The sequence below is a fragment of the Vulpes vulpes genome, chromosome 5 (genome assembly GCF_048418805.1).
Source record: "Vulpes vulpes isolate BD-2025 chromosome 5, VulVul3, whole genome shotgun sequence".
Lineage (NCBI taxonomy): Eukaryota > Metazoa > Chordata > Mammalia > Carnivora > Canidae > Vulpes > Vulpes vulpes.
The window spans coordinates 92,098,807-92,118,469 of NC_132784.1; the positions used below are offsets into that span (position 1 = coordinate 92,098,807).

The 19,663-nt window shown below is 46.1% G+C and overlaps 1 protein-coding gene across 31 annotated transcripts in view; it reads right to left on the reverse strand.

Annotated features, from left to right (window-relative positions):
- The window catches only part of PLEKHA6 (pleckstrin homology domain containing A6), a 139,857-nt gene that overhangs the window by 56,139 nt on the left and 64,055 nt on the right, over positions 1-19,663 (reverse strand). The gene's annotated exons all lie outside the window — the stretch shown is intronic.

Below are 19,663 nucleotides of genomic sequence, written 5' to 3' on the forward strand. Positions count from 1 at the left end.
TAATACTTACCAGGTCCCTGGTGGGTAGCAATCATTAACAGCCACACAGGCTGACTGGCCTTAACCCCTTCAGTGCTGGGTTGGCTCAAGCTGGCTGATGGACAGCGCTGTCCCCTCTTCCCAGCCCCAGGCAAGTGGCAACTCCCACCTTGAGGCATCCACCTGAGTAATGCCGGCCTCCCATGTGAGAGCGAGAGCCCTCTAGTCCCACCCAGGCTTGCCCCGCCTGATTGGAGCACACTCGCAACCTGAGGCGCTTGGCTCTGGCATGGTGCCCAATTGGATGAGCCCACATTATGAAATATTTGCCTGGCAGGCCAATCGAGGAGCCAGGATTGGGGGAAGGGACGATATTTTTATTTATTCCTGGAGGAAGGAGAACAGACAAAGGTAGTCCAAGGCATCCCTCGCCCTGGGACGGGAAGCGGTGGGAAGGTGGTTTCAGGTGGATGCATGCACCTCCAGCTTCTCTGCCGGGGTACAGTGAACAATCCTTGAAGGCTTCTAGGCATTTCAGCTCCTGGCTGTCTAGCTACAGGGTTTCTTTGCCTTCGTAATTCCTGGCCTCACTCAGGAGTTTGGAGAGTGGAACCAAGAGTTGAATAGAAACCAAGAAATGAAACACCTTGACAGGCAAAGGGTTGTTTGTATCTACATAAACAATGCCAGCCACAGGTGGTCTTCTTTATATGTCTGAGTTGCAGAAATTGTGTTCTGTTGTGTGTGTGTTTTGTTTTTGTTTTTTTGCATCTTTAGAGGATGCAGATGAAAGGTGGGCAGGAATAAGTAGAGATAAATCTCCTCTTTATTCCTTTAAAAATAGGCTTCTGATTTGGGGAAATCTAAATCCAGCATAAAAGTATCTACATGTAGGACACATGCAAATCTATGCAGATATGTGCAAATGAGCAGCTCCAGGCTCTTCAGAATAAGTCCTTGCCAGGGTTTTTCTAGTTTGAGCAAGAAACCAGGTAATCTCAAAACTTTATGATGCTTATCAGACCATCTTACTAGAGCATAAAGATATCAGTAGAGAGGACATCAAGAACTCAACAAACATATTTATTGAACATTTACATGTCAGTCCTTTGAATACGGCCTATTAGGGTTTTAAAAACATGATCGTAAATATATAGGATACAGGAGAATGCAAGTGCCTGCCCCCTGCACACCCACCATTAATATCCCCTTCGCCTTTTAGGTCCCAGTGGGTAAGCTGGCTGCTCCACCCCTTGCCATCCTAGATCTAGTAGCTGGCACCTCCTCCTTATCACCCCTGGTTCCTGTTTGTCTATCAGTAGCCCAGCCACTGTGGCTCTGGACCCTGGCTTACACCAGCCCTAGGGCCTTATCTTATCTCCCAGGCTGCCTTCCCAGCAGCCTGATGGCTAGTTGGCCCTAGTCTCTTAAAGGGGCTGCGCTGCATTCCCACTTCCTCTGACCTTAAGAATACCCCCAGCAATCTAGGAGGGCACTGCGGAAGGTCAGATTCACCACACTGCCCCCTCCTTGCACACCCTTTTAAGGCCAGGTCTGGCTGTAATGGAATGACTAATTGACCTAAAATAGGGAAAGATGCTGATGTTGTTACATGCTTCTTTAAGTGCTTATCATATGTAAATGGCTAGCACCTCAGTGTTTCCAGGCTCCCGTTCTGTTAAACTGAGTTTTTAGAAGTGGGGAGGGGCTCCATATACGAAGTCAATTTATTTATTTTTTTTAAAGATTTATTTATGTATTTATTCAGAGAGAGCAAAAGAGAGGCAGAGACACAGGCAGAGAGAGAAGCAGGCTCCATGCAGGTAGCCCGACGTGGGACTCGATCCTGGGACTCCAGGATCACACCCCGGGCTGCAAGCGGTGCTAAACCACTGCACCACTGGGGCTGCCCTATGAAGTCAATTTAGAAAGATCAGTTGTACCTCTATACAGTACCGCAAACAATGAAAATCGAAATTTTAAAAACATTAGTTACAATAGCATTAAAAATATGAACTATTAATACATTCGACAAAAGATGTTCAAGATCTATATACAAAAAGTTATAAAACAACGCTGAGAGAAATTAAATAAAATATAACAGGAGATATATAATGTTTGCATGGATCAGAAGACTCCATATTGCTAGGATATTGATTCTCCCTATATTTTTGTATTTTTCTATTGTGTTGAATCTACATAATCTTATAAGTTCTTTGTAAACATTGACAAGCTGATTCTGAAATTCATATAGAAATGCAAGGGACCTATAATAACTAAAAAACTTTCAAAAAGAAATACAAAGTTAGGGGCGCCTGGCTAGCTCAGTTGCTAAGTATGCGACTCTTGATCTTAGGGTTGTGAGTTTGAGCCCTATGTTGGCTGTAGAGATTATTTAAAAGTAAAATCTTTTTTTAAAAGTACAAAATTAGAAGTCTTAGACTCTCTGGCTTCAAGACTTATTATAGGAGCATCTGGGTGGCTCAGCGGTTGAGTGCCTGCCTTCAATGCAGGGTGTGATCCTGGAGATCCAGGATCGAGTCCCACATCGGGCTCCCTGCATGGAGCCTGCTTCTCCCTCTGCCTGTGTCTCTGCCTCTCTCTCTCTCTCATGAATGAATAAATAAAATATTAAAAAAGATTTTTATCTAGAATATATAAAGAACTTTTACAACTAAATATTAGGATGGCAAACAACACAATAAAAAAAAAAAATACGGGCAAGAGATTTAAACACACATCCCACCATGTGGTCCATGAAAAGTCCATGAAAAGACACTCAACATCATTAGTCATTAGGGAAATGCAAATTGAATCCACAATGAAATAACACTATACACACCCACTAGAATAGCTAAAATTAAGACAAATCATACCAAGTGTTTGATAAGAATTTAGGTAAACTGAAACACATTCACTGCTGATGAGAATGTTAATGGTACATCCACTTTGGAAAAGTTTGGCAGTTTCTTTAAAAAAATTAAACGTATAGTTATCACACAATCCATTAATTCCTAGGCATTTACTCGAAAGAAATGAAAGTGTATGTCCACACAAAGATTGTTCACAAATGTTCATGGCAGCTTGTTTGTAAGAGCCCTAAACTGCAAAAAGCCCTGAATATCCATGAACAGGGGAATACAACGTATGTGTTACATCCATACGATGGGATAGGACTTGGCGATAGAAAGAAATGAATTATTGATATACACAACAGCATAGATGCATCTCAGAATAATTATGTTGAGTGAAAGAAGCCAGACCCCTCAAATAAAACAATGTATACTGTATGATTCCATTATATGAAATTTAAAAATGGGAATGAATCTAAAGTGACAGCAGATCAGAGGTCTGCGGAGGTGGGGTAGATGGAAGGATTTCAAAGAGGCAGGAAGAAATCAGCGAGTGATGCACACAAGCGTATTATCTTTATTGTGCTTGTCGTTTCATAAAACACATCAAATTTCATCTTTTAAATGTATGATGCAGTTTATTTTAAGCTAATAATACCTCAACAAGTGGAGAAACTTTCATTTGAAATATTAGAACAAAACAAAACAACCCATCACTACTCCTAGGTCCTACGCACTCTGTTTTACATTGTAATGGAATGTGGGCAAGTGTGTGTGGGGGTAGGCGGGGGTTCCAGCTTTGCTAGTGATCTGCTTTAGTCTCACAGAAATGCTGGTTCAAGATTAGGAGGGGCATGAACCCTCAATCAGCCTGCACACCTCTCACGGAGTTAGGTCAAATTACGTGGAAAATAAAAAAAAGAATGAAAAGAAAGAAAAGAAAGAAAGGGCAGATTTGAATACGGTCTTTATAAAAATAAGGATTATTTATTTTATGACAGAGGGAAAATATTAAGTATAACCCTTTACGATTCTCATTGTTATCTCATTTAGTTCTTTTATGGTTTCATAAGGTAGACAGAAAAATATTACCACCTCCCATTTTAACAAAAACCCTAAAGTCCAAGGAGGTAAAGAGTCCTGGCTAAGTTAACCCACCTGTCATATGGCAGGGAAGGCTAGACGCTGGTGGGGTCTTTTAACCTTGGTCCGCAGCTCTTTCCTGTTGCCACAAGACCTGTCCGCAGTGGGGCTGACACCACGCCTGAGTCCCTCCACCCTGGCTCAGCTCCCAGAGTGTGGAACATGGACCAATGTCGCAGTACTCACCCTGGCCCAGGTGCATGCTCTTGGACAGTGTTGAGTTACAGACCTGTAATGGGCTCCCAGGATGGATGAAAATAGGGACAGATACAGGGTCAGAAGAGGAACCACTAAGGGGCACCATGCAGTGTTAAGAGAGAAGAGACTGTTAGAGATGAGAGGATCCAAGGATCTACTTAGATCACACATTTGATGAGAAGGGGGAGGAGGACAACCAAATACCACTCCCAAGGCAGGAAGTCTGGTGGGTGTGGAAGCAGCTGGAAACTGTTAGAGGGCTCCAGGCCAGCGACCCGGCTGGGCTCCAGGCTTCTGTATCCCTCCTCTCCCTCCTCTTCTTTCTGTGCCCCACCCTCCCTCCCCCGCCACTCTGGCCAGGACAAGAGAACAGTGGCTGGCTGGGCGACCCACCTCTCTCTCTTTCCTCCTTGTTCTGAGGACAGGGTGATGGGAAGGGAAAACCTACTCTGCAGGGCAAGGAGGGCACAAAATGCAAGGGGCAGCCAAAAACTCAGTAATCAAGACTGATAATATTTTATTCATGGACTATGCAAGAGAAAAAGCCATGATAAATGACGTATTTTCAGTAAAAAACAGATCCGTATTACTGAATCTCCCTGTTGTCTGAGGCTCCAGTATGGCTTAGAGTGGCACTGCTATTGATCTTGTCTTTAAACTGTTGATATTTTGTTCTTTATGAAATTGTGGCATTAATTTTGATTTTTTTAAAAAATATTGCTCTTGATAATTATTTTGGGCACTGTTAAATGTTGGACCTACGAGGACACTCCCATCCCTGTCCTTTTTTTTTTTTTTAAAGATTCATTTTTTTATTTATGATAGACAGAGAGAGAGAGAGAGAGAGAGAGAGGCAGAGACACACACAGGCAGAGAGAGAAGCAGGCTCCATGCGGGGAGCCCGACGCGGGACTTGATTTCGGGACCCCAGGATCGTGCTCTGGGCCAAAGGCAGGCGCTAAACCACTGAGCCACCCAGAGATCCCCTCCCATCCCTGTCCTTAGTCAGCCCTGCTCCAGGTGAGGCTAGAGGGCATGGGAGGTTGCTGGGAAGACAGGATGAGGCCCAGACAGGGCTAGGAGGGATCTTGCACACTTCAAAAAACCTCAAGGCATGAATAACAAACAAACAAACAAATAAAAAGCTGAGGAACTGTAGGTTAAAGTGGAGTACACAGACCTGGTCCTAGATCGGATTCTAATGACTTTCTTAGGACAACTGGTAACATTTAAATACGGACAGTATATTAGGTACTAGTACTGCACCAATGTTAAGGTCTTTAAATTTGTTTATTCGCACTGGGGTTATGCAAGAGAATATCCTTGTTTTTAAAAAGAAGAAGAAAAAAGATGTTGCAGAAGGAAGGGCCAGAGGATAACAGCTGCCTGAGAGCTGCATGAAGCCCATGCCCCTCTCTCTCTAACCTTTCTGGCTCTGATTCCAGGCAGTCCCAGGAGGGAACAGTAGGAAACGGGGTTGGCAGAAAGTCTCGTCCAAAAGACTGGGTATTGGAGAATGGGCTGGACACTTTCCTCCCGAAACAAGGATTAATTTTGAGTTCCCAAATCCACTCCTCGCCCTCCCCAGGAAGACTTGACAACTGGCACAGAAAAGAAAAGGAAATTGTAACACCTACCCAAGCAGATTCTCTGCTTCCCTTCCCCGAGGTAGGTACTGTGGTCCCGCCTGCAGAGGAGGACCTGAGAGGTCAGGTAAGTGGCCTGGAGCTATGGGTTGAAGAAGCAGGAGAGCAGGGATTACAGCTCAGGACGCCATCCAAAGCTGGCTCCCTTCCCACTTCATGTCAATTGTGCAACTTGAAATTCCCTTCTCATGCATCATCCTACAAACTAATCCTTTAGTTTATTTTTACTGAGTTGAATCTGCATTGGTCCTGAGATTTTTGGCTCTGGAGTCAGACTGCCCCAGTTCCAATCCTGGCTCTACCAGTTACTAAGAGGCTCTGGGCTCAATCTCTCAACCTCCATTGAGGGGCTCAACCTCTCTGTGCTTTCATTCCCCCATCCGTGAAAAAAGGGATGACATACGCATCTACCTCATAGGCTCATCACAGGATTACATGAGATTATACAAGTAGAGAGTTAAGAGAGGCACTGGCACCTAGTAAAATGTTCAGTAAATGTTCAGTAATCATTCTTATCTGTGCCTCTGTCTTGGACTGTTCATTCATGGGAAGCAATGGCCTAATTTTGACTGTAAAGCCCCTTAGCACTTGGATACATAAGAATGGATGGCAAATAATTGCTCTTAGAGAAATTATTCATCAGGATGGCATTTAGCAATTCCTAAATCTAGTTTGTAATGCCTGTAAGTCACTAGGCACCTCAAACCAAGTGATCATCTGCAGGGGTCGCCTGTCCTCCTATCCTTAGGAGTCAGAAAAATCAACACCTGAGAATCTCAAATGGGAGGGAGACCTGCTCCTGGCATACTTTGAACTGGGAGATGGATATTTCTTTTTTCCCTGTGTCATATCATACTTGGAAGTTGAAAAGCAAGTCAATTCCAGGGATAATGTCACCGGGCAGGAGTTAATTGAGAGGACCCAAGTTCTAGAGCTTGCACTGCACCCACTCAGTGGTACAATGTGGGCAAGTACTTGCCCCTTGGGGCCCACTGGACAGGAGACAGGGAATTGCCTCGCCCTGAAAGTGAATGAGAGGGACAAAAGAGGCCACAGAGACATGAGGATTTCAGGTTCTTTGAGAGAGCATATCTCTTGGACTACTTTCCCATCAGGAGCCCTATCCCCATCACAGAGGTTTGGGTTCAGCTAGGGAAGCCCCACAGCACTGGAAGGAACATAGACCAACAGATTATTCGTTGAAAGTGCTAAAAAGAGGCAGGCCAACAGCAGGGTGGTCAAAGGTCAAGCAGTAGCTAGGTTTGGTCAAGGATGGTCCTTCTGTCACAAATGCAGAGCTGGAACAGGGCAATTTCCTAACTATAAACAGATACTCGAGAAGCCCCAGAGCACAGACAGGCTTGCGTGGAAATGAGGGTGAAGCAGGGGAGACACCAGGAGGAGTGCGTCTCGAGGGCGGGGCTGCACGAAGTGGCAGCAAGGGAATGAGAGCAGGTGAGTGTTTCAATGCATGGGGATGCTGGGGCAGAGCCAGCTCTTGTGGGGCCTAAAGCTTATACAATTTGAGGGGGGTCTTCATTTTTTCTAAAGATTTATTCATGTATTTATTTATTTGAGAGAGAGAGAGAGAGAGAGAACACACAGAGGGAGAGGGAGAACAGACTCTTTGCTGAGCAGGGGCTTGATCCCTGGACCCCAGAATCATGACCTGAGCCAAAGGCAGACACTTAACTGACCTAGCCACCCAGGTACCCCTGAGGGGTCCTCATTAAGAAAAAGACTACAAATACAAATTATCTTGGCAGGGGCCTGGGACTGAACTGTACAGCTCACAGTAAACTCACCCCCACACCTGTCCCCATCTCTGAGCACTGCACACACTCACTCACCTGTGCTTGCCTGAGCCTTACTGCCTTTGCCTCAGCACTATTTCACTTTCCCTTCACACCATGCTTTGCCTGACCTGAGTTTTTTCACGGCAGAGAGCGTGAACTAGTGCCCCCACACCTTGGAGTTAATTAAATTCTTCCCCACCTCTGTGCAATAGGTATCTGGGTTTTGCACCATGCCCCAACCCCCCTCCAATGTCATCAGCACCAAGGACCAAGTCCCTCCCTGCCCCACCAGCCCCACCTTCCCCAAAGGGCTTTGCAGGGGCCCTCCAAGCTGCCAGAAGGGGTGAAACCATAGCTCTCCCCACCGCCTGGCCCCTTGCATTCCAGCCCTGCGCCCAGAGTTTGACCTTCTCTGTGGCTGGCTGCAGATGTGTTCTGTGTTACAGAAATAGCCCAGCTCCTGGGCCCCTGCAGGCCCTCCCTCTGCTGCATGAGGAGACACCCCCACCTCCCAGGCTCCAGGGGAGTCAGGCAAGATCAGAGGGAAGTACTCAGTTTTCCCCCTCCCCTCCCACATGCCCCTTACAGAGCACAGCCAAGTGGGGCCTGCCTCCCCCCTGTGCCTTCCAACCCCAGGACTTCTGCTCCAGGTCTGTCATTACAACAGATGGAAGGGAGAGGTTTAGCAGAGGAAGCCATGAAGGAAAAGGGGTGTAGCGACATGAAAAGAGTATATAATTTGACCCTTGTACAATCTGTCACTTCTCTGAGGTTCATTTGGATAAAAGGCAGCAGCCAGCCAGAAATGGTTCCAAATCCCCTATACCCTGGCCCAAATTCCCGTTGTCTCATGCAAGAGGATGATTTCATAGGCACTGATTCAATCCTAACCTAAACAAGATGGTGGGCATTGGTCTTCCTCATGAGCCCAACATGGAATGAAGGACAATGGATTCAATTACATTATGAATAACTGAATTTAGAAACAGTAATGGGCTTTCCAAATGTGAGGCTTTTAGTGTTGACATCCTAGTGTCTGATGGAAAAATAAAATCTTTTATAAAGGACTTTACTAAAAGGATAGAATTCTACCTATGGGTAAGGTGGGGGCCTGAATGGCCTTCGAGGTTCAGGTTCTATGCCTTTTCCACTTACAGGGAATGGTAGTGACACCACAGCTATGCCCCGGGTTCCTTCAGTCATGGTGCTAGCTACCGACTAGGTACCTACCAGTCTCCATGATCAGGCAGGAAAAGAGCTGAACAAGGGAGGTCAGGGGTGTGTAAAATCTTCAAGCAAAACTCTTCGAGGCTTGGAGACCCAAGAAGGGCTAACGTGTACCAGAAAGTATACATCCTTTCTAGAAATTGCCCCCACCCCAAATACCCACATGGTTACAGTGCTAACAGCTGTGTTCCTAACCTTAACACTACTCTTCATTACACAGGTCATTACCTGGTCTCAACGCATTCCTCCCCAGGAATGGGAACTGAGACTGAGAGAGAAAAGAGATCAGTCCTTCTCCAGGGGACCTGTACACCAGGGAGGTGCTGGAGGCCATCTTTTGTACCCTGTAGACTGACCATGAAACTGAGCAGCCTCTCTGCAGTGAGAGGAAAGACTGAAGTCAGCATGGGGAGGGGAGCAAAACAACATTGTACTTGTGGCACCCATCTTCTTGGTTCTAGTTTGTTCATGTGACTCAGCCATTTCTCTGACCCTTACAATAAAATCCTCTTTGGGGGGTTAAGCATCTTTGAGTAGCTTCAGTGGCATGTACTCTGAAGTCCTAATTAATAGCAGAAAGAGGGACAAGAGGACTTCTGGAGGACCCAACATCTCATTAAGTCTGTGTATTTGGTTGGTATGAGGAGAAAAGGAAGGTAAGCAAAGAAGAAAGAAAGAGATTGGGAACCTTGCCCAAGGGTAGCAGAAAACCAGGGCAGCCTGGAGATCAGATCATCAGAGAGGGCAAGGATGAGAGTAAGGGTCAGAGAAAACAGGAAGGCTTACTACTACTCAGCTTAGAAAAGCTCCTAAGATATTTAGGAGGGAGCCAGTAACCACAGTGGGGAGTTAAGATCCCTAAGGAAGATGGCAGGTGACCACTGCTGACAAAGGGAGTCAGGAAGCTCTGGGCCAACAAGCTGACTCAGCTTTGAGACATGTTCTCAGAGGACAGCCATTATTCGGGGGAGAAAAAAAAATTTTGTCTTCTTTTTCCTACACTTCCCAAAGCACATGTGGCTCCTTTGCTGCCTAAGAGCCTCACAGTGCTCTCAGGCCAAGGGGTCTGATCTGCCCCTCAGGTCTTCTTCAGATAAACTACTTCCCGGCACCAATTCCATGAGCTAAAGGTCCCTTTAAGAATAATTATTTCCCATCTGTTCTCTAGTTGGCTGGAGCAGATGTTCTTTGGTTCTATGGCAACGAACCTACCACCCTTCCTAATGGGTATCTTCCTTGTGAAGGGCACAGCACAGCACAGCCACTCCCTTACCAGAGCAGAGTCCACTGGCAGCAGGCTCCTCACCGCACAGGAATACCATGGACACCTGTGGACTTAGATTTTAGGAGTTCAGATCTTATCTGACCTAGAGATGGCCCAGGAAAGGCAGCTGTCCTCTGACAGCACATAGAAGGTAGAAGGAGGGAGGTTATTTATGCCATTGGCCTCACAATAGACCAATGCCTATCTTTCCAATGAAGGGTTAAAAGCACATGGTGTATCTTCAGCAGATTAAATTAACATTTCCTTTGACCTTTTTTTCACATCAGTAATGAAGATCACTGAGACCCTCTAATTGAATTCTTATTTCATGCTGCACATCACTCTCACCCTTATCTGGCTTTTGTGATCCTTCCAGACAGTCCTTCTCATAAGAGCAGTCTCTACTCAAGGCAAGACTTCCACAGCCAGGCAATGGGTGGGGAAGCGGGAGCACTGTGCATTCCACTGGTTCTGCACGGGGGTTGTTTCCACTGCAGATGATGCTTCTCTCACTAAACCCAATTTGACCTCATTTGTTCTTGGCTCTCTCAGCCCCCATGAAGCCAGCTGGATTCTTCTTGTAAGCCACAAAGTTGACTGAACTTTAGTTTCCTCTCTTTTGAGCTTTTAGCCTACTGGGATCCCACAAGTCAATATTTAAATAATAACAAGCCAATAAATGATCCTGATCAGATGTGCAGAAAGCACCTCCGTCACTGGGGATGATGCCAAAGTCAGAGCTCCCCACCCCTAGCCTCAACTCTCTTTCACTCACTGCTAGAGAGGTAAAGTGTGTCATACCTTGGAGGAAGAAGCCTGGGTCTGGAAGCAGATAGCTCTGGACCGGAATCACCCAAACTGGCTGAAGTTATTGATACTCTCTGAGCCCCAGCTTCCTCCTCTATAAAATGGGAATGCTAATTCTACCCAAAAGGATTCTACAAGGCAGTACAGAACCACAATGCCTTGACAGCACCCTCAAATCCACAAACCATCTGAAAATTGAATGTTTTTCCTAACCCAGTGGATGGCAGACCCCAACCTGACTTGAACCTAATTAGCAACAATGTGACCTGCACAGCATGAGACTCTTTATAGCCTTTATTTATCCTAGTTATGTGACTCTTTAGATAAGCCTTGCTGCAGAAATATTAATATGTTTGATCTTGAAGCTGCTCCAGACCTGGCTGGAGGCTTGATGTAGTACACAGTATGTGCATCACGTTACCATTCTGATCCACAGGCCTCAAGGTTTCAGATGACCAGTTGTAGAGCTGTCTATACTGCTCCTCCAGCCCCTGAAGACACAGGTTTCAGGAGAGCCACCAGAGTAATTTAGGCTAAAGATGTTGACAGTCATTCAAAGCACTTGCTCATCGCAATCTGGATTTTTCCTGGGTCCCTGGATTCCCGCAGCCTCGAGCCAGGTCCTTGGCAAGTTGGCATGGCACAAAAGAGAGGATCCAAAGACCAGCCCAACAGCCCCATAAGAATGCAGGGTCTTTCCACCTGAACAGAACTGGCAGAGGCCATGTGTTGTTGTCTGGCTGGACTTCAGGTATAGACATGCCCAAATATTCCAAGCATGCCTCCTGACTGCCCACCTCATTGGTCTTCCAGGTCTCTCTCTACCATATCAGCACCCCACAGCTTCATCTGTGCTACCCACTCCTTAGAGGCCTTCCCAGGGGAACAAGCATCCAAGCCACTGGGAACTCTCAGGGGTGGAGAGCTGGGCTGAAGGAAGAAGAAGAAGACACTGAGTGTGAGAAAGATGATGAAGAGGGGCCACTCTGGGTGAAAAACAACACAGCCAGCACACAGTGGAACAGGTTTGGCATGTTTCTCCTGATGCCCGTTTCATGGCCTCAGGAGGCTTTTAAATGGGAAACTAACCCTGGCCAGTAACTGTGAGCACTATTGGGCAACTGCTTCTCTCAGATCTCTTGGCTCTAGCTGTACATTTTAGGGACTTACTGGTGATTGCTAAGGACTTCACCATTCCGAGGCACATCATCCCAGGTAGGCAGCTCAGTTCTGACCCTGGATCTTCTGTCTTAAGGATACCTGTCTCGTCCCACCACCTCAAGCCAACAGACACTTTTCCAACAAGTTACTGGGCACAGACCTGCAGACTTCACTTCTTGGGGCAGTAAGTTTACCTGAAGTTCTGGGAAAGGCCCTATCATCAATCAAATGGAGAGCTGAGGTGTGCAGAGTTAAGCAGGATGATGATAATCCAATTCACTGCCCTCATTTTACACACCTGGGCTTGGTCCCCCAGGTCAGAACCTAAGCCTCCTGTTTTTTTTTTTTTCACCCGTTTGTTTTACTTCTCCCTCTGCCCCACGCAAGCCTGAGGTGAGGGTGTTACTCACTCCCTCAGATTTAACAACCCGACTCAAACCCCAGCTGCTTTCCTAGGCTAGGAGAGCTCCTGATTCAGGACACGAAAATGGGGAAAGTCCGAAAATTCTCTCCTACAAAGAGACTCCTTGGCATCTACTTTCAGAAAAAGGGTCCTAGAATATATCTCATAAAGAGCATCTAGTTTAATGTCTAGGGTGATTTCAAACCGATTTTCCCTTTAATGCTTTCTCCCCTACAGGTCTGCACACATGTACACACCCAACCATGTGCCTTAGTCTGGCAGCTGGGCTGCTTAGAGATTCCCACATATTTCTTGCTATTCCAGGCCTGACTCCTCAGAAGGTTGAACACTTCAGACATTCTAATGCCTCCAGGAGCCTGCAGATTTAAGGAAAGTTACTGTTTATATTCTTGAGAGTTCAGGAAGATCCACCCTTTGAAAAATCGATCGCAAGATTTTTAAATGCCCTTAACTCTTGACCATCTAAGTGACCAACACTGGACACCAAATATAAAATATACCTCACGCTGCTCCCATAATCTGATCCACAAATTCCCTCTCTCTTCCAAGGATAGAAGATGACTTCCATCACTTCCAAAAGATAACTACAGGAATAGGAACCAGCAAAGCCTGATCTTGGAGCCCCTCAGAGAAGGGAGAGTCTCTGGCTCTCTGATAAAGAGGAAGTGAGAGCACATTCCTTTTCCAGTGAGTGGCCTTGACTGGGAGGTAAGAACCTCCCACAACTTTTAAAAATGAGAAACCCGAGACTCATTATGAGTTTATCATGACCCAAGGACCCACAGGGAAAGAACAGTGGTGACAAGACCCAAATCCAGGTTTTCAGGAATCTGCCCCAAAGAGCTGTTATCAGAGAGATTCTCATCTGTTTGGAGAAGGTCCTGCCTGGAGGCAAGATTTTTGGATTTCGTATACCAGTTACATTTCAGAAAATGAAATTTAAGGAACCACTATAAGGCTGCCAGCTTTTTATTTTGCCAAATAAGGACATTTTAAAAGCCCAACTGCCATCTACTCTCACCACCAGCTCATGAAAAGAATAAAAAAGTCATAATCCCAGAATAAAAATTGGAGCATATCTCCAGCCCTTGAAAACCTTTGAACTGAATACAGTTTGCTTTTTGGGAAAAAAAAAAAAAAATCAGTATGTTTTCCCTATTTCTCTCATTTCACCTCAGATTGGTGAAAACTCTATCACTGACCAAAAATCGATAATCATTAGGCCAGATGACTTCTCTGCTTAAGACTAGAAATTAAGAGAAAAACCCCAAACTTTAGAGATTTGGACCTTTCCAGGAGACCTGAGCTGGACAAATGTGGGAGATGGAGGAAATCAACAAACATGCTGTTTTGCTTATGTGAACGTGCTTTGTCAGCTACAAAGACCTGAGCAAATGTTGATTGCTGTGTTAATAAATCCAATGTTCAGTGAACATCTACCTCCACGTGGAGCCTCCCAAGTTTCGGTGAGCCCCTGGATGGTACAGTCCCCTTGCCTGTCAGGGATAAGACAGGGAGAAGAGGGAAGAAGACAGCCCCACCAAGTCAAAAATTATCTGAGAGATAAAGGCAGCCTCTGGTGAGTGGTCGAGGGCAGCAAATCAGCAGCATGACACAGACACAGACCCATGGATGTCATTTCAGACATACAGTTAGGAGCCCAGTGAGAACTGACTTCCTTCCAGGGAGCAGCTGCTCCACTCTGGCAGTCACAGATTATTGCTTTCTTGCTCATCGTTCCAATGGGGAAGGCATGGAGGATGAAGAGGACAGGGAAGCTGACGCAGTACTGTGGTGTAGAGGGAATACACAAAAAAGGCCCTGGATCTTGATCCTCATCCTTGACCATCTGCTGACTAACCATGTGTCCTTTGGTATCTCTCAGTTGTGGTTTCCTCATCTTTGTGGAAGGAATGATATTCTCTCTGTCTTCCTTATGGGACTGCAGTTAGACTGTAAGGAGACCCTTGAGGACAGAACCAGGTTTTTTTTGTTTTTGTTTTTTTTGAGAGATAGAATGCATGCAAGCGCAAGCCGGGGGGGGGGGGGGGGGGGGGGGGGGAGAAGGGGGCGGGGTTGAGAGAGAGAGAATATCAAGCAGACTCCCTGTTGAGTGCAGAGCATCACACGGGGCTCAATCTCACAACCCATGAGATCATGATCTGAGTCAAAACCAAAGCTGGACACTTAACCAACTGAGCCATCCGTGTGTTCCAATACCAGGTATTTCCGTATCTGTTAGATATTGAGCCACCCATGTGCTCAATGTCTAACACAATACTCAGGAAAGGAAAGCGATTGGTAAACATCTGCTGAACTGAGCCAGAATGGGACAGCGTCTGTGAAAGCGCACTCTGTGCTGGGAAGCTCTGCACAATTGAATAAAAGGAAGGGTTATTGTTATCTGTTGGCCAAAATTATGCATCACACCATCTGTCAAATAAAAAAAAGACACTGGAAATCTCTCTGGGAGTAGATGGTGATATAAATAAAAAATAATTTTAAAAAAGATTTTATCTATTTATTTGAGAGAGAGAGAGAGAGAGAGAGAGAAAGCATAAGCAGGGGGAGCTGCAGCAGGAGAGAGAGAAACAGGCTCCCCACCAAGCAGGGAACCTGATATGGGGCTCAATCCCAGGACTCTGGGATCATGACCGGAGTCAAAGGCAGACACCCAACCGACTGAGCCACCTAGGTGCCCCCTCAAAATAATTTAATACCCACAGTTTCAAAAATAACTATAATATACAACCCATTAATTATATTGCCTAATAAATAGCTGTGTGATTACATCCCAGATTTAACTGCACTATACAATTTCCTTGCTGAGAATGTGTCTTTACTGCCCTTTGCCCTGCCCACATCGACTCTCACCCACTTATCTCACTGTATCCAGAAGTCAGTAGACAAACCCTGGTTCTCTCACCTATTTGAGGTTACATCTAGATTGAGAGTTGAAGTTCCCTGGCTGGCCACAGCTTTGGAACGTACAAGAGCTTGGGACTCCCTGATCCCCTCTTTATTCCTTTCCATCCACTCCATGTTCTGCCTCCAGCTCACTTTGCCGCAGTCCACTCCCAAAGCTTATCTCATCACTCTAAATCTGCTTTTCAAAAGCCACCTCCAGTCTCTTGCCTAGTCTCATTGGTCTGGCCCACACACCATCCCTGCTGGACCCCACCACACAGCATGTGCTGCCCATGGTCATGACAGTACAAACAGGTCTCAGCAGCTACGGCAGGCTGCCTGCCCACCAACCCCAAAGGAGGTAGGGCTCTGGTCTCTGCTCCTGGCCACTGAGAAACATGACGCAAATTCGGAAAGGCAGCCCCACATGCAGCCAGCCTTACCCACCACCCACCAATCACCTCCCCACCCAAATTTCTGCTTTCAGGAGGAATGCCAAGTCCCCCCTTGCCCTCTCACCCACCCACCTCCTGCCCCAGGCATTGGCCTACATCCTGCCCAATTCTGAGAAACCAAGAAGAAAATGCTCCTGGCACTTGTCTCTCAGAGCTTTGATCTCTCTAGCTTGGTTTAAGCTAATTCCACATGAAGATCATGCTAGAACCCAGACCGGTTACACCTTCCCACAACACAGGCAACGACAGGACTTACAGTTAGCTTTTAGGGAGAGTGTTTCTAAGCACCTGCAAAAACCAAGGCTGGCTCTAGGGGCATTAGTCCTCCAGAAGCGTTGCCTCCAGTACAGAACCATGTCCCTAAGCTCCCTCTGTAGCCCCCTACCTCCACGGGAGGAAATACACATCCTAAAAGTCAGAAGGTTTATCTAACTTTTTGATAGGAGACTCTCAAGGAAGATGGACATTCATGGGATATTCTTATTTGTTAGTAGAGAAAGGAATTAAATGAAAGAAGGAAGAAAAGGAAATTTGCTTTCCAAATATAATAGAAGTGCCAATACACACGCCCACACACACATATTTTCTCTCTCTCTCTCTCTCTCCCTCCCTCCCTCCTGCCTCCCTCCTCCTTCTCTCTCTCTCTCTCTCTCTCTCATTGTGAACCACTCCCCTTTGCCCAACATGTGTGTCTCCCTGCCCCCCTCCTTGCCACGGGAAGTCTGGGTAGCTCCAGTTCTTCCTAGCTTAGGTCCCCCAGACCCCAGATTTTACCTCCCAGGCTGGAATTCAGGAACCAACAGGAAGACGCAGACAGCTGATTGGGAAGGAAGCAGACAACACTCCAGATCAGAGAAAATTGCCAAGGGTGGCCGATGCAGCTCCCATGAGAAGGAAGGAGACAGGGAGAGAGCCAGGGAATCCAGAATTTCCCTAGCCTTCCAGGAAGGCTCTGGTGTCAGCTCTCTCCCGGCACCAGCATTGACTGAAAACAAGGGGCAAGTCTCCTGATAAAGCGGGGGTCTGAAATCTGAAACTGCAGGTTGGCTGAGTCCTATATAAACACACTCACACCCCCGGCTCCTGGGGTCTGATGGCTCACCCGCTCTCGTTCCCCTCCCTCCCCACCCTGCTTGCAACTTGGTAACATCAGACAGCCCTCTAGCTGCAGCTCCTCCAGAAACCCTGAGCACGGAGCCAAGCAGAGCCTGGCAGACACAGGAAGGACCTGTCAGGCGCTGTCCACATCTCTCCCAGCCCCAGGCCCAACCCCTTCCAGCAGGGCACGCCCAGGTGCTAAAGCGGAGCTCAGGTACCAGGCACCAAGGGTGATGGGCAAGTTCTCAGTTTAGGAGGAGAGATTTCTAGACTCCTCCTTCACATCAAAGAATAGTATTTTCTTAAGGATCAGATTCCAGATGACTGGCCTGCCCTATGTTGTTTGCTAAACTCACCTTCCTCTCCTCTTCCGATTTTCTGCATCTGGCTCTTATGGAGACACCCCTTTTCCCTTATGGTTCACCCGCAATAGAATTAGGCCACGTGAGAGTGGGAAGGAAAAGAATGGAGACAACTGCCCCATTTTGCAGATGAGGGAGCTGAGGACAGGAAGAAGAATGGCTTGTCAAAGCTGGGGAGTGACTCTCCGTCTGATTTGGCATCTTGGATGGTAGAACTGAAAGAGAAGTCTTTAAAGTCACACAGAAAAAAAACGTCAGATGGACTCACATTTTAATACAACTAGACATTCACCTGAAGCACTGTTTGTGAGAAAAATCATTTAGCGTCTCTGGGCCTCAATTTCCTAGGTTGTAAAGTGAGGCAAATGATACTACCCGAGAGAGTAACAATTTAAATAAGGTGACATGTATGAAGTGGTGAATGAGTAGGAGGCACTCAGATCCACTACCCTCTTGCTCTGTTCACTATTGCACACCACCTGTTACTAGCTTCTCATTCAAGAAGATAACTCTAAGTTGCCTTTAGTATTCACTATTCTTTCAGGTGTTGGTTTAATGTTTCTTATTCATGGTCTTTATGTTCATCTGACTATTAACATCCATAGTTGACCTTGTGTGGTGCTCAGAATGCAACGCTTCACTTGTATAAAGTGAAATCTTTCATCTATAGGCTGAGGTCACAGATTCTCACTGGAGACCTCCCCACAGACATTTCTCACATCTCCACTTCCATGCTCCAAGCTTCATTCCCCCTGGAGCCCAACCACTTATTGGGCATTTTCCTTGAGGGTAACTAAACTTTGCCTTAAAGTTAGCATGCCTAAAATCAAATTAAGATTTACCATGCCATGACTAGCCATATTATAGTATTGATGTGAAATAGTCTCCAAGATACAGTAAATGAAGACAGTGAGTGGCAGAGCAATTAACTTAGTATGCTACCATTTGGGTTAAGAAATAATTTGTAACTACCTATATGATTCTACAGAGCAGGGGTCATCAAACTTTTTATGTAAAGGATTAGAGAGTATATATTTTCAGGGCCATATATTTCAGGACCAATAAATGTCTCATGGACCATATAGTCTCTGATGCAAATATTCAATTCTGCCTTTGTTGTACAAAAGCAGCTATGGACAATGTGTAGACAAATAGCATAAACAAATGAGCACAAATCAATCAGTATAAACAAATAAGCATAAGTGAATAAGCGTGGCTGTAAACAAGACTCTCCTTGTAGATACTAAAACACAAACTTCATATAATGTTAATGAATCAAAAATCTTAGTTTTTTCAGCCATTTAAAATATAAACGCCACTTTTGGCTCATGGCTCATAAAACATGAGGTAGGTGGTGGGCTGGATTTAGCTCATGGGTCTTGGCTTAGGCTGGCCTAGAGCATCTCAGGAAGGACACACCAGACACTGGTAACAGGGGTCACCTCCGAGGAGGGAGCTGGGAGCAGATCCATGACAGAGTAAGAGGGAAACTTTTCACTGGAAATTATTCTGTACCATTTGAATAATGCAACCTACACATGTTAAATATGGTCAATTATTAACGAGCTCACCATCCAAGTTCTCTTCTATCAACATTGATATTAACTGTCCCAAGCAGGCTTGTAACCGCCAGGTGGACTTTGTGTCTCTCCCACCCAAGTCAGTAATCTGGTGCCCAAAATCCACTGGCCCAGCTCACTGCACTGCCTCAGCCCATGACAGTTATCTATTCTCTCCGGAGCATGCCTACTATGGCCCTTTACCACTCCATTGTCCTGTCCTGCAGCCTTCTACCCTCTGTTGACTGTCTACTTGTGTCAAGCTTGTTTCCAAAAGAGAGACTGAAGCCTTTTAAGGACTGGGACTATTAATTTCTTGCCTTCCCTCTCTGCTCTTACACCAGTGCCTCGTACCTAGAGGGAATGCCATAAATAGTTGCTTGACTGTTAATCCCTCATCCGGCTAGAGATGGTGTAGAACACAGGGAAAAGATCCACCCAGAATAGAAGCTGGTTCTGAGACACGTAGCAGGGCAAGAGTGTGCATAGACACAAAGTCTTTGATCGTAGTAAAGAATAGTTAGGGAAGAAGAGAGCTGTTAGAGTCAATCTGGTCCAGATAAAAGGGGCTGTGCTCTGGATAGGGAGTCAGTTCCTGACTCCCTGTGGGGAATATTCCCCTAATCCGCAGCTGGGGAATCTGGGTGATCTCAGAATTCGCTCCCATGTTCAGGAGGGACCCCGGTACTGAGCAATCTTCCCTTCCACCCTGCAATGCAGGAAACACTTTCTCCAGCACCTACGAAAGATGAACCTGCTGCCTGGACTTGCACAGGGACGAGGTG